Below are 12,516 nucleotides of genomic sequence, written 5' to 3' on the forward strand. Positions count from 1 at the left end.
TACAAGTTCTTTCTCAGCTGAGATATCATCAGTTCTTTTTGACTTGTCTTACACCCAAGCAAGTATTCACAAAAAAACATTACAAGAAGCAGGGGCAGCCCTCCTGACATAGGCATTGACTTTGACACCCAGTTTCCTGGACTGTGCTATTAGAGGTTCTGCTTTCTCCTCCTCCTCCTCCTCCTCCTCCTCCTCCTCCTCCTCCTTCTTCTTCTTCTCCTAACATCTATTTATTTTGAGAGATGGGGTACAGGGAAGGGCAGAGACAGAGGGAGAGAGAGAGAATCTCAAGCAAGCTTCGCATTGTCAGTGCAGAGCCCAATGCAGGGCTCAAACTCACAAATTGTGAGATCATGACCTGAGCCAAAATCAAGAGTTTCATGCCCAACCAACTGAGTCACCTGAGGCACCCCAAGTACTGTCTTTTTCTAAGCCTTTTTCCACATCCATGCACAGATGGAGAGGGAGGTAGGGTCTACTGTCATTTCCATTCCCTCCTACCTATGAAGCCACTCCTTCTAACTTTAGTCTCAAATTTAAACAGAAGATTTTCAAGGAATAAAAAACTCATTAACAGAGAAAATGTCTGTTTCTAAGACAGAATCTGTTTATTTAATGAAAGAAGAAATTGACAGCAGTTAATGTCCAATGGAGGAAATTGTTTTTTGGCCTGTGCTAAATGTAGGCCACTGTAGGAATGAGTCACGAATTAAATTCCTCTTTTTTCTATATGCATATATCTGTACAATGTGTTGTCTTTTCCTGACTAAGCAGCTTGCTGAACACCAAAAAGTGAAGGAATGAAAAAGAAATCTATTCAAGGGCAGCAAGTACCTTGTAGCAAGATTGTAACTCCAGTGCCCAACAATGGGCAGTGTCTGGCTGGCAGTATGATTATGAAATTAATTCCTTTCTAGATTCATTTTGTTTCTACTGACAAGAAATGAAAGGACATTAAGAAGGCCATCTAAAACTAAGACATTAAGAAAATAAAATTATCTTCTGTGACTTAAACTTAAAAATAAGCAAAATAGGTCAGAACAGGGAGATGAATTCCCCCAATGGCCCACAGCCTTGCATATCTGGTTCTAGCACTCTCATAAATTACATAACTTTGAAGAACGCATATAACTTCTGTCAGACTTACTTTCCCATCTATAAAATTAAGAGGTTAGCCTAAAATATCTCTAAGCTCGCTCCCAATTCAAACATACCACGTATCCTAAACAACTCCCATAAATGTCTCGACCAGCATTGTCCAGCAACAACTTTTATGGGAAGTCTAACCCTTTGAGGGGAACGGATGTGGGAAGCCAGGAATTTCAGTATGCCATGCATTTCAGAGTACTCGACTCCCCACCCACTGGCTTAATACTTTCTACTGTTCCTATTGTATACCTTCCTTCCCTTTGTTAGCATTTGTTTCTTTTCATGAATTGATTAAAGACCTGATGGTGGTCAAGTGACCTATCCAAAGTCACACAAAGTACCTAGAGATGAAGTCTAGATTTTTGTTTTGTTTTGTCCTAGGTTTTCCTTTGTGTTAAATGTGGTTTCATTTAATGGTATCATATTTACCACCATCACAAGACTTTCTGGGTTCCTGCTGGGTACACAGCCAGGTACCAGACCCCATGGGATTTATGTGGCTCACAAAAGGCATGACTCCTACACATGCACTTTCAATCTAAAAATAATCCCATCTGTTTGACCTTTTGAGTGTGGTACATAAACATCTCTTTGTCCTTCAGTAAGCAAATAATACCAATTTGAATGGTATTTACAGATGAAGAAACAGAGATTCAAAAGAAGTTAATTAATTGGTTCAAGACCATATGGCTAGAAATTGGTAGAAATGGAACTAGAATTCAAGGTCCCCTTTCTTCTTGTTCCATTCACTTTCATCTAAACCATTTTACTTCTGAGTTGCATGGTTCAGGAAAAAATTTCAAAATTCTGTACAACTCAAAATTCTTATTTCTTGCACATTAAAAATGACCTTCCCAGGTCTCAGAGATCATAGCAGAGCCATTTTAGATCTAGCACAGTGAGTATTACAGCCTGTCGTGGATGAAACGGTGGACTTCAATCATTAACTGAGTATCTTCTGAGGCTGGGCAAAAAGCTGGAAGCCCTGAGAGTCTCAAGGAAGAAAAGGTTAGCCATGAGCCCTGCCCTCCATTTGAAAAGGCAAGGCAAATGAACTTTTAACAAGATACCTTGTAGTGTAAGGTAGTAAATGAATGGAAAGTGGCAATCTTCCAGGTTCACTTACTCACATATTTAGTACCTTCTATGTTTAAGTTACTGGGTGTACTAAAGGCTGCTGAACATCTTTTAACAGTGTTAAATAATCCCTAAGAGAAAACTAAAGAAATAACCAAACCGGTTCTTGACAAAAGGGCATTATATAGGGGTTCCATGAGCCTGTGTGTGCACCTGTGTGCATTTGTTCGATCTTCTCACTCTTGCTGCTCATAGACATCTTACTTACCCTGTCAGGGGTACTAGCGTTGTGGCAGAATTGCCCAGAGACCCATAAAACATTATAGATGAGAAGAACCTTATTGGAGACTTAGCCTACACTCCTGCCCTTCCTTCATAGGGAACTATTTCCCTCACATCCTTCACATGGGTGTTGAGCCTCTGTGTGCATATTTCCTTTGGAAGGAGGTTATTTTTTCTTGAGCTACGTCATTCCTCTTGAGACCGACTCTAATTATTAAAACATTTTCTTTATGTAGCAGGAATCTAAAATTAAGAACTGAGCTATAGCAACGCTCTCATTCAGATGGGCTTGTCAAACCAGTGGAGGTGGTGGGGTCAGGCTAACCAATAGAAGAGTGATTCAAGAAACATAAATTTGACCCAAAGGCAATAGCTGGTGTCAGATGTAAGGCCATTTTGAATAGACCACATTGTCAGTCTTCCATATTTCCCTCTAGCCCAGTGGGCTCTAATGCACTCAATAGACTGAGTCCTTTGAAGCAGTAAGCACACTGAGAAAAAAGAAAAAAGAAAATAAAACAAATCTCTGTATGGGACATTAAGATCACAGGGTAACACCGACTGGATTCAGCTTGCACTGAGAGTAAGACACAAGCTGACTATGGGCAGCACACCAGGGCTGAAGCTCTTTCTTGAGAGAGAACAAGACCAGACTACAGCTGGGATGAAAACCAAGGCCATAAAATCATCACATGGCTGTATGTGTCTGACCAACCATTGGCCTCAACAGTAGATATTGCTGCTGTGAATCGGACCTAGACAGGATTTGAAAATTGTTCTGACCCTTCACTACATCATGCTATGTCCTGAAATAACATGCAACACATAGGTACACAAATATTAAATCAAAATATGCCTCCCTAATTTTTCCACCCACTTATATGAGCTCTGTGTTTTGAAAACTTACTGTTGTTTATGGGCTACTCCTTCTACCATATGGCAGCTACTCAGGAATTGAAAAATTCCTATCAAGGACTGCACTGAATCATGTTCATCTTCTTTTATTTTTTTAATTTTTTAATGTTTATTTATTTATTTATTAATGAGAGAGAGAGAGAGCAAGTGAAGGAGGGTCAGAGAGAGACATAGAATCTGAAATAGGCTCCAGCCTCTGAGCTCAACACAGAGCCTGACACAAGGCTCAAACCCATGAACCACAGGATTGTGAGCTGAGCCAAAGTTGGATGCTTCACCAAATGAGCCACCCAGGATCCCCAAATCATGTTCCTCTTGACATCAGGTAGCCCGTTGTCCAGTCTCCTCATCAACCTTGTCTTCCTCCACTGGGAAAGAATGTCAAGCTTGCCAACGTCCCCAGGACTCTAGATGTTCTCTGATTTCCGTGAACAACAATTTTCCCACTATCCCATGGTGCTCCTCTGAGTTCTCAGGACTTCTGCATGCTCCACTAGTTCCCCATTTTCCATCAGCATCAAGAGCTACTGAGGTGGTGGACAAAGGACCCCATAGCCCACTGGATTCCTGGATCCCAGCTTCCTGCCATCCTAATGAAAATGCTATGATAAAATATTAAAGTTTATGTATAATTGATGATTACTTTATAGTAATTCAGTGTCTTGTTTGCATAAAATTCATTATTTACAATTTTCTACTAGAAACAATTTCTGTTTGTTAATCTCTCTCTCTAACTGTTAGACACATTTTCCTAGGCAGTATTGAAATGTTTATATTCTTCTTAGTTTAGAGTTAGCATCTAAATTTCTGATAGATGGTGTTTGTCATAAATTTATTTTTTGCATGAGGAAAAATGCCTACATCTATATTATTCGGGGATATTTATGGACAGATATAGTTGAGCCCACATCATGCCCTATCCATCCTAGAAAGAAGCCCATAGTATAGATTCCACATAGCTAAACTCTACTATCATCTATTTAGTTCTCTAAGAGGCTGTGGCCTATTTTTGTAGATTAAAGACATATGTAAGTGAAATTTATTTTTCTATAATTAAATAAAATTTTAACATAACTTGAATTTTTGGCATTATTTACATTGAGGAACAATAGAAAGTTTGGAAAGGCTACCCTTAGCACTCCTGCCTGTATGTTGAAGGAGAAAGGAAAGTAAATTGACATTCTCTAGAAAATCTGCCAAGTCACCCACTCAGTGAAGAGAACAGTTGCACTAGAGGATCTCCTTTGTTCATTGTGGCAGTGATGTGTAAACCATCTCACAGACATGACAACAGCGGAAAGACCACTTCTGCCCAACCAGAAGTACACGCAGTTTCTAGATTTGAAAAAGAAGACTTATGCTTACTAACGTGAGCAGAGTTTTCTCCTACCAGTCATAAACCTTCCAAAGAGCTGACCTTATTAACTTACGTGGTAGGCAACTCAATAACTAATAAAGACTAACAGCCACACAATTCTGCCAAAAGTATACACATATTTTAAAAAAGACATTACATTTCCTGACACTTGCTCAGCTATAAATTAAATGGGAAACTAGCCCTGAGAAAAAAGTATGAAAGGTTTCCTGATGATTTTGTAAACTTGTATATGTAAAAGCTATAATTATTAATAGTTTGTTGTTTTACTGATTTCAAAAAATCATAAAATAAAAACACATAATTCAGTCATGTGAAGAGGTACATTTGAGCCATTTGGTGTCTTCTTTTCTGAATATCTTCTGATTTCCAATGAAAGCAGCAACTCCTAAGGCATTAATTGCATGCTACCCTTTATTTAACAAGTACATTGAACCATCTGACATCGCTTGCTGTCTTTTTTAGTTTTTAAATATGCACTGTTAATTAGTTTTTTACATTACAATTATTCATAAAATCTTTAAGGGAAAATACCATTTCTCATACCGTTTTCTATCTTTCCAGAGCACTAAAATAGTGCCTCCAATAATTATTGATTCACTTATTCATTGAACAGTCTATGAGTTCACTGTGTACCAGCAGCTGCGGGTCCCACCCCTGCCTTCAGAAAGCTCTCATTAAATAATCTCCTCTGAAACAGAAGGGGCCATAGCCCAGATCGCCTGGAGCAGGGGAGGGGGAATACCCAAGAAAAATGAGGACATCAATGGAAGAGAGGTGATGCCTGACTCTTCCCTAAGATGAGTGAGTAAGAATTTGCCTGTGGAAAGCAGGTAGGCAATTGGTGCAAAGGGGATTTTACACATAGTAGGTACTCAATAATTGTCTTCTCGCTCTGGAAAAAGTGGTACTGACTTGAAATTAGTGACCTCTCAACCCTGGGATTCTATGGGTCTCTGACTTTCTTAAACCATGAGAGGCCTATTTATCAGGTTATTGCTTCAGGCTTTCTTTTCACCAAAGACAACAGTCCAGAAAACAGGACAGCTTTTTCAGAAAAGGGCGGAGGGGAGAACTCCTCAGGCTTCATGTCCATATGTCCATTCTAAAAGTAATATACGCTAATTTTGGTATTTGGGAAATGAAGAAAAATGAAGGGAAGAAAAGAATCACACAACCCACCACTAAGAGTCAACCATTATTACTAAAATGGTGCCTTTTTTCCCATTTTCTTTTTGATTTTACAAAATTTGGTGTTTATGATTTTGTTTGACATAGTTACTATCGTATTAATTAACAGTGCATATTTAAACACTAAAACTAACAGTACTAGATGTGACATGGAACAAGGTACCACATTCTTAGATAAATGCAAGCACGTTATAAATCCATTAGAAGTTCCTTCTTTCATGGGAAACCAAAAGTAAGTTTTTCTGTTAACACTAGAACAAAAAATTACAGCTATCATTTTTGGTTCCACATCCCATGGAGATTTCATTAGATGCACACAATGTAATCAGTAGTTCTGTTGTTAGACATTTAGGTTATTTCCACAATTTCAGTGTTTCCAAATGATTCTGCGATGATCGTATTTGTATAAAATTATTTTCCCCCTATATTTTGGATTCTTTTTAACGATCAAATCTTAGGATCAGAATGAATGGATCAAAGGCTATAGAGTTTTTAAAGTTCTTGATACATTTATGCCAAACTGTCTTTAAAAAAGATTATACTAATTTTCATTCCTGCCAGCCATGAGTGTTTTTTGACTGGGATCATTACTGAAAATTATCACTTAAATCTTTAATTTGATAGTTTAAAAAACAGAGTCATTCAAATTCGCATCTATTTGATTACTAGTGACATTGAGTATTTTCCCCTTTGTCACTTGGTTTTATTTATTTGGGGGGATCAAAGGCTGAACTCACATTAGGTCAAAATCAACAGCTCAGGCCATCTGCATGCAGAGCAGCATGAAGGTTTCTGGCATTTGCTGTATCCCCATCCCATGTGAAAACTAAAATAATCTCATTGACCCCAAATTTACAATCATCCACTTTTCAGCTCACTCCCTGTTTCAAAAGTACTCTGGGCCAGGTACCATTTACACCAGAACCTGTCATAGTTTCCTAGACTTCCACTTGCGTCATCTCTTGGTGCTTATTTTTAAATAGATGTATTTCCTGCAAGACTCCATGCTTCACAACGCCCAGAACTTGGCAGTCTTGTTCGGTGCCGTGTCCCCAGTACACAACGCACAGCCTGGGAGACAGCACCAACTTCCTCTGTTCGTCAGACTTGATGTCATGAGGGAGAAGCCAGTCTGGAGAGGACACAGGAGCATCTCCAAGGAGGCTAACATCCTGAATTTCACCTCCCCCACAGACATACCCTACAATAACTTCTATTAAGTGTTCCCTGCTTGGGAGCACTTCTGTCTTTCCATGAAGAGGTATTTTGGTAGATTGAATGCTCCCTCTATTTATCTGTAAATGTAACTTGACCTTCCTAATCATTAGGCACAAAGCAATCATCTCTGTGCTGCTGCTCAGGACATGAGATAATTAGCGGAGAGAAATTCCTCCTGCCAGTGTGTGCTATGAATAGAAAACTTTTATTTGACTTCCTGAGTTCTGTCCAATTGTGATCCATCTTACTTTGTATCTTAACTTCATGAAAATTCATACACAATTCATGATTTTAACCTCATACTTATGTGGGCTATAGTATTTGGCAAAAATGCACTGGTTTATAGCAAAAGAATCTATTTCCAGTTTCAATAAATACTGTCTCACTCTGTGATTCTCTGGTGGGATGTGCATGAAATTACTTCTTGGGAAGATCTATTCTATCTAATTATTCAAATGACTCAATGACTCAGCTAACATATACTAAGCTTTCATGCATGCCTTTTACTGTGCTAGTCGTGCTCACATGCTGTTCAATTAAAAAAAAATAGACCACATTCAGTAAATATTATTTTTCCCATTTAATTTAGGTCTGGCTAAAGGACCTACCCAACCTCATCCAACCAGATAGAATCCAAGAGAGAACGTAAACTTAGATCTCCCAGTCCTTCTTTCCTTATTTTTTTTTTTCTAGCATGATTTGTCCCCATGAACATTTGTATGATATACTGCTCCACTGTTTGCTATAACATGCTGTGGATGCTATGGCATATTGACTGTAGCATTCTAAAATTACTGAATTACTTGCCTGTCTCCCCCTGTAGGTTACAAGTCCATTAGGGCAGAGATCATGTTCTATTTGATGTTGTATCCCCAGAGCCCAGCAGACTACCTAGGATTAGTGTATTTGATAATATTTTTAATTAGTGTATACTTAAATCAATAGACCACTAAATAAATGATGGAGATGGTAATACTTGGGCTATGTGCTGCTGTGTTTTACACATAAGAAAGTCTAAGAACAATTAATAGCTCTCTTTTCTTCATCTATGTAACATTCATTTTACATTGAGTGTTTATTAATTGAAGCACATCTCCAACTTCAGTCATCCTACTTGGCCTTTGTTGATTCCAACCCCTAACAAGTTATAGAGAATTGCTTACAAGCACCCCACTGTTGTTTTTACTTTTTCTTTTTTACGGCTTCATGTGAACTAGCACCAAAATCAACCAACTCCTGTATATATAAAACAGAGTACAGGTAACAGAATTATTCAACATTCCTCCCTCTTTCTTTTCATCTACCTCCATTCTGCGGGATTCTGAAACCTCACTGACACTTTAAATACTCAACTAGATTTCCCTGGATAATATCTCATCTTCCTAACCTTCCAGCACCTACTAAAATGCCTCCAGTAACATGGAACTCATTTCCTCCTAATGGAGCTTGTTCCATATTTAGTTTTCTCAGATTAGAAACTGAGAAGCAATGGAAAATGCTAATTGGTTGAGGTGTGAAATTGGTATAAACTTTCACCAAATAAATCAAGAACCTTTAATCAGGTAACCCTAAAAATCTACCTAAAAGAAATTACCAGAGATATACACGATGATGTCTATTCTAGGTTGTCCTTTGCAATCTTATTTATACCAGCAAAAAAGAAAGAAACCTGAAAAACACTTGATTGCTCAACTATATAAAAGGGTTATAACAAATGATGGTGCATGTATATAAGAGGATTATGTAGTCCTTTAAAACTTGTGCTTTATATATATAATATTTCATGGTATATTGGCAAGTAAAAAGTTAAGTTATAGAGCAGTATAACAATATCCGCACAGCACAAAATATTTTTTAACTCATATTTGCATGCACAGAAAAAAGTCCAGAAACTTACAGAAAATGTTAATAGTTATTTCTGAGCAGTAGGATTATGAGTAGTATATTTTATTTATACTTTACTCTTTTCTTACACACTTTCTAAAAAAAATTGTGACTTCTGCATTCAGAGAAAAAGTAAATTTAGAGTAGGTCCTTCCTTGAATTGTACTAAAATTTCTCTTTTTTAAAATAACTTAAGCATATTTTATTTGAGGAGATAGAAAAGAACAAACTCCTTCCTTCTCATAAGAGAACATTTGAAGCAGCTGCCATGTTCCTCTCTCTACCCCTCACCTTCATTCACCAGTTGAACATCTGCAGTGTCCTCAAGTCAGACCCACCTATCGCTCCTTCTCTGCACAGCAGCTGAATTGGTCCTATGGAACAGATCAACCATTTCTCTGCTCAAAACCTTCCTATCACACTCAGAACAAAAGCAGTGCTCATGTCAGGGCCCAGAAATCTATCTCTCCAATCTCACTTCCTATCACCATTAATTTCCCGTTCTGCTTTGGTCTCAAAGTTTTCTTGCTTCTATGTTCCCACCTGTCCTAGCCCGTTCAAGCTTCTATCACAAAGCAGTACAGGCTGAGTGACTTATGAACAACAGAAACTAATGTCTCACAGTTACAGAGACTGTGAAGTTCAAGAATAAGTCACCAACAGATTCTGTGTATCATGAGACCCCACTTTCTGGTTCAGAGACAGCCATCTTCTCGCTGAGTCTTTACATGATGGGAGGATGAGGGAGCTCTCTGGGGTCTTTTTTATAAGGGCTCTAATATTATTCATAAGGGCACCTCCTCATGAACTAACCACCTCTCAAAGGCCACCTCCAAATGCCATTACATTGGGGATTAGGGTTCAACACATGAATTTTGGGAAACACAACCATTCAATCTATAGCACCATCTCAGGCCCTTTTCATGTGCTATTGCCTTTACCTGGAGCACCCTGTCTTCAGGTATTCCATGGCTCCTTTCCCCACTGCATTCAGCTGTCTATTCAGTGTCACCTTGTCAGAATGGCCTTCCCCAAACACTCTATAACACCCTATCCCTCTCAGTTCCCGTATTCTACCCATTTCTCTTCCTAGCATGTATCACTATGTAATAGCTTCTTATTGATTTGTCTGATTGTTTATGAGCTGTCACCCCAGCCAGCATGTAAGTTCCATAAAGACCCAGAATTGTCTCACTGCTACAATCCCCATTGCCCAGAGAAGACTTAGGAATTCAATACATATGAATAAATTAATGGGGAAGAGGTTTCAGGTTTCTCACCCAGCTACCTGAATTTTGAGCCCCTCACTCTGAAATTAAGGTGATGCCCCAGGAAGATCACCATGCTCCAGGTATGGTTTGGTTATACAGAGCTGCATGCCCCTCCCCCTCTCCCCTCTCCCCTGCAGTTCTCCAATATGCCATCTAAATTCCAGTGACATCCTTAGCAACCACATCACACTTTGCACTCACACCAAGCATCTAGTAAGCACACTGTTGCGAAACGGGTATGAACCACAGCTCCCAATATTTGTTCTTCTAGCAACAAATAAGGAAAACTGGAAACACAAATTTTATTTTAATGGGAAATTTGCACACAGGGATTTCCCCTTTTAGAAAATTATGTGAAAGACATTCCCTCTGAAGTCAAAAACATGTTAAAAAAAAAAAAAAAAGACGAGAAAGAGTAGACTTGAATACCTGAAGCTGTAGAAGCTTCAGGTCCTGGCTTCACTGACAGATTAAACAATGAACAACTTGTTTGTGCACTGTCTTGGCAAAAACACGCAGTTGGGGAAGGGATGACTCAGAGAACAAGGAGCAGGGCATGCGACAGTTATTCACGCAGATTCACCCCAGGCAGGCAGACGAGCACCCAAGTTGCTAGTTATTTCGTCAATAATGTGGAACAGACAGGTATATGGGGATGAGGACACTATAAAAGGAAAATATGCACTAATTAGATTACAAGTTTAAATAAGTTCTCTTTTCCTCTACTGGTGGCCCTGGGTCCCTGAGGGGTTGTCATAGAAAAGGAAAATCCCACTGAGGGTTTCTGTGACTCTGTGTTTCATATGATCTTAAAATGTCTCCACTGAATAAAAATGAATCAGTCACCAAAGTAATATGAACAGAAAAATGTATTCATTTTGCAATGACTTGAGATGATGTCATTAAAGATGGAGCTCTTAGCCACTATTACTAATAAGATTCTTTGTGGAGGAGTTTTGTTTCCATCAAAGTGGGGCTGCCTTTCTCCCAAGGGCTGTGACTGCTTTCAAGGTTACAGTGGTATTAAAGACGATGCAAAAGACCAACCAGAGCTCGGAAGGAAAGTAGGATTGAGACATAGATAAAGGAGAGATTTTTATTTTTATCCCATTAACTTCACAAAAAAGTTTAAACCATTTTTATTTTCGTAAAATACATTCTTAAGAATACAGTTGAATAGTGTTGAGTACATTCACATTGGCATAAAACCCATCTCCAGAACCCTTTACTTCTTAGAAAACTGAAACTCTATACCTAAACAACTTTTCCACTAGCTTTTGTCTGGCAAGAATATTAAAAAATTAGAATATATTTTTATCACAAAGGATATGAAAGGGAAATCTTGTATTAACAAGGTGAAAGAAGATAACATTTAATTTATATTTGCCTAGGAGATTCAATCCTGAAATAATAAGGCCATTCAAAAATCTTGGAAGAAGACAACAAATTAACAAATTAAAAAAAAAAAGTTGGTTTCGTAAATATATTTACCAAGGAAAAGTTGTCTGGATGACTAACAAATATTTGAAGTACAGGTTTATAGGCAGAATAAATACTAAGCAGTTGTTCCAGTCTTCAGAATGCAATGCCAAATCCATCCCCCTGTTACTCACTAGCAATTTCCATTGACTGCAAGTACTCACAGACAGATATTTGAATAAAAGCCTATTACTAGTAGTAACATGAGCTCTCCAGCCAAAGGCAGCAGAACCATAATCAAAATCTCCTCTTGGCCATCCACATCCTGCCTTTGAAAAGACATCTGAGTATCAGAGGACACTGTTGACTTGTCCTTCCAAGGAACTTGGCTTGGGAGCCTAAGGACCAGCAATGGGCCTGAATTCAAATACCTATCTATGGGTTTTCCCTTAATATCCAATTTGCCTGGAACTTCCCCAAACACTGAACAGTCATTTTCCTACTGTATCATCTCTGCCAAACTCTCTCTATTCATAGTGACATTACTTTGTTATGGTGGGGGAGGGAGTAGAATGTCTAAATATAGCCCTAGAATTCAGCCATTTTCTTATCTGTTCATGTATCATGTAAAGCCATGAACAAGTCCATGCTATTGAGGAAAATTCATTTGTCACTGCCCCCTTCCCTGCCACTTGAAAAGAACAGTTGGATAATAAAACTGCATTTCCTCTGTGA

Source organism: Hyaena hyaena, unplaced genomic scaffold, assembly GCF_003009895.1.
Source record: "Hyaena hyaena isolate Hyena2069 unplaced genomic scaffold, ASM300989v1 scaffold_1076, whole genome shotgun sequence".
Lineage (NCBI taxonomy): Eukaryota > Metazoa > Chordata > Mammalia > Carnivora > Hyaenidae > Hyaena > Hyaena hyaena.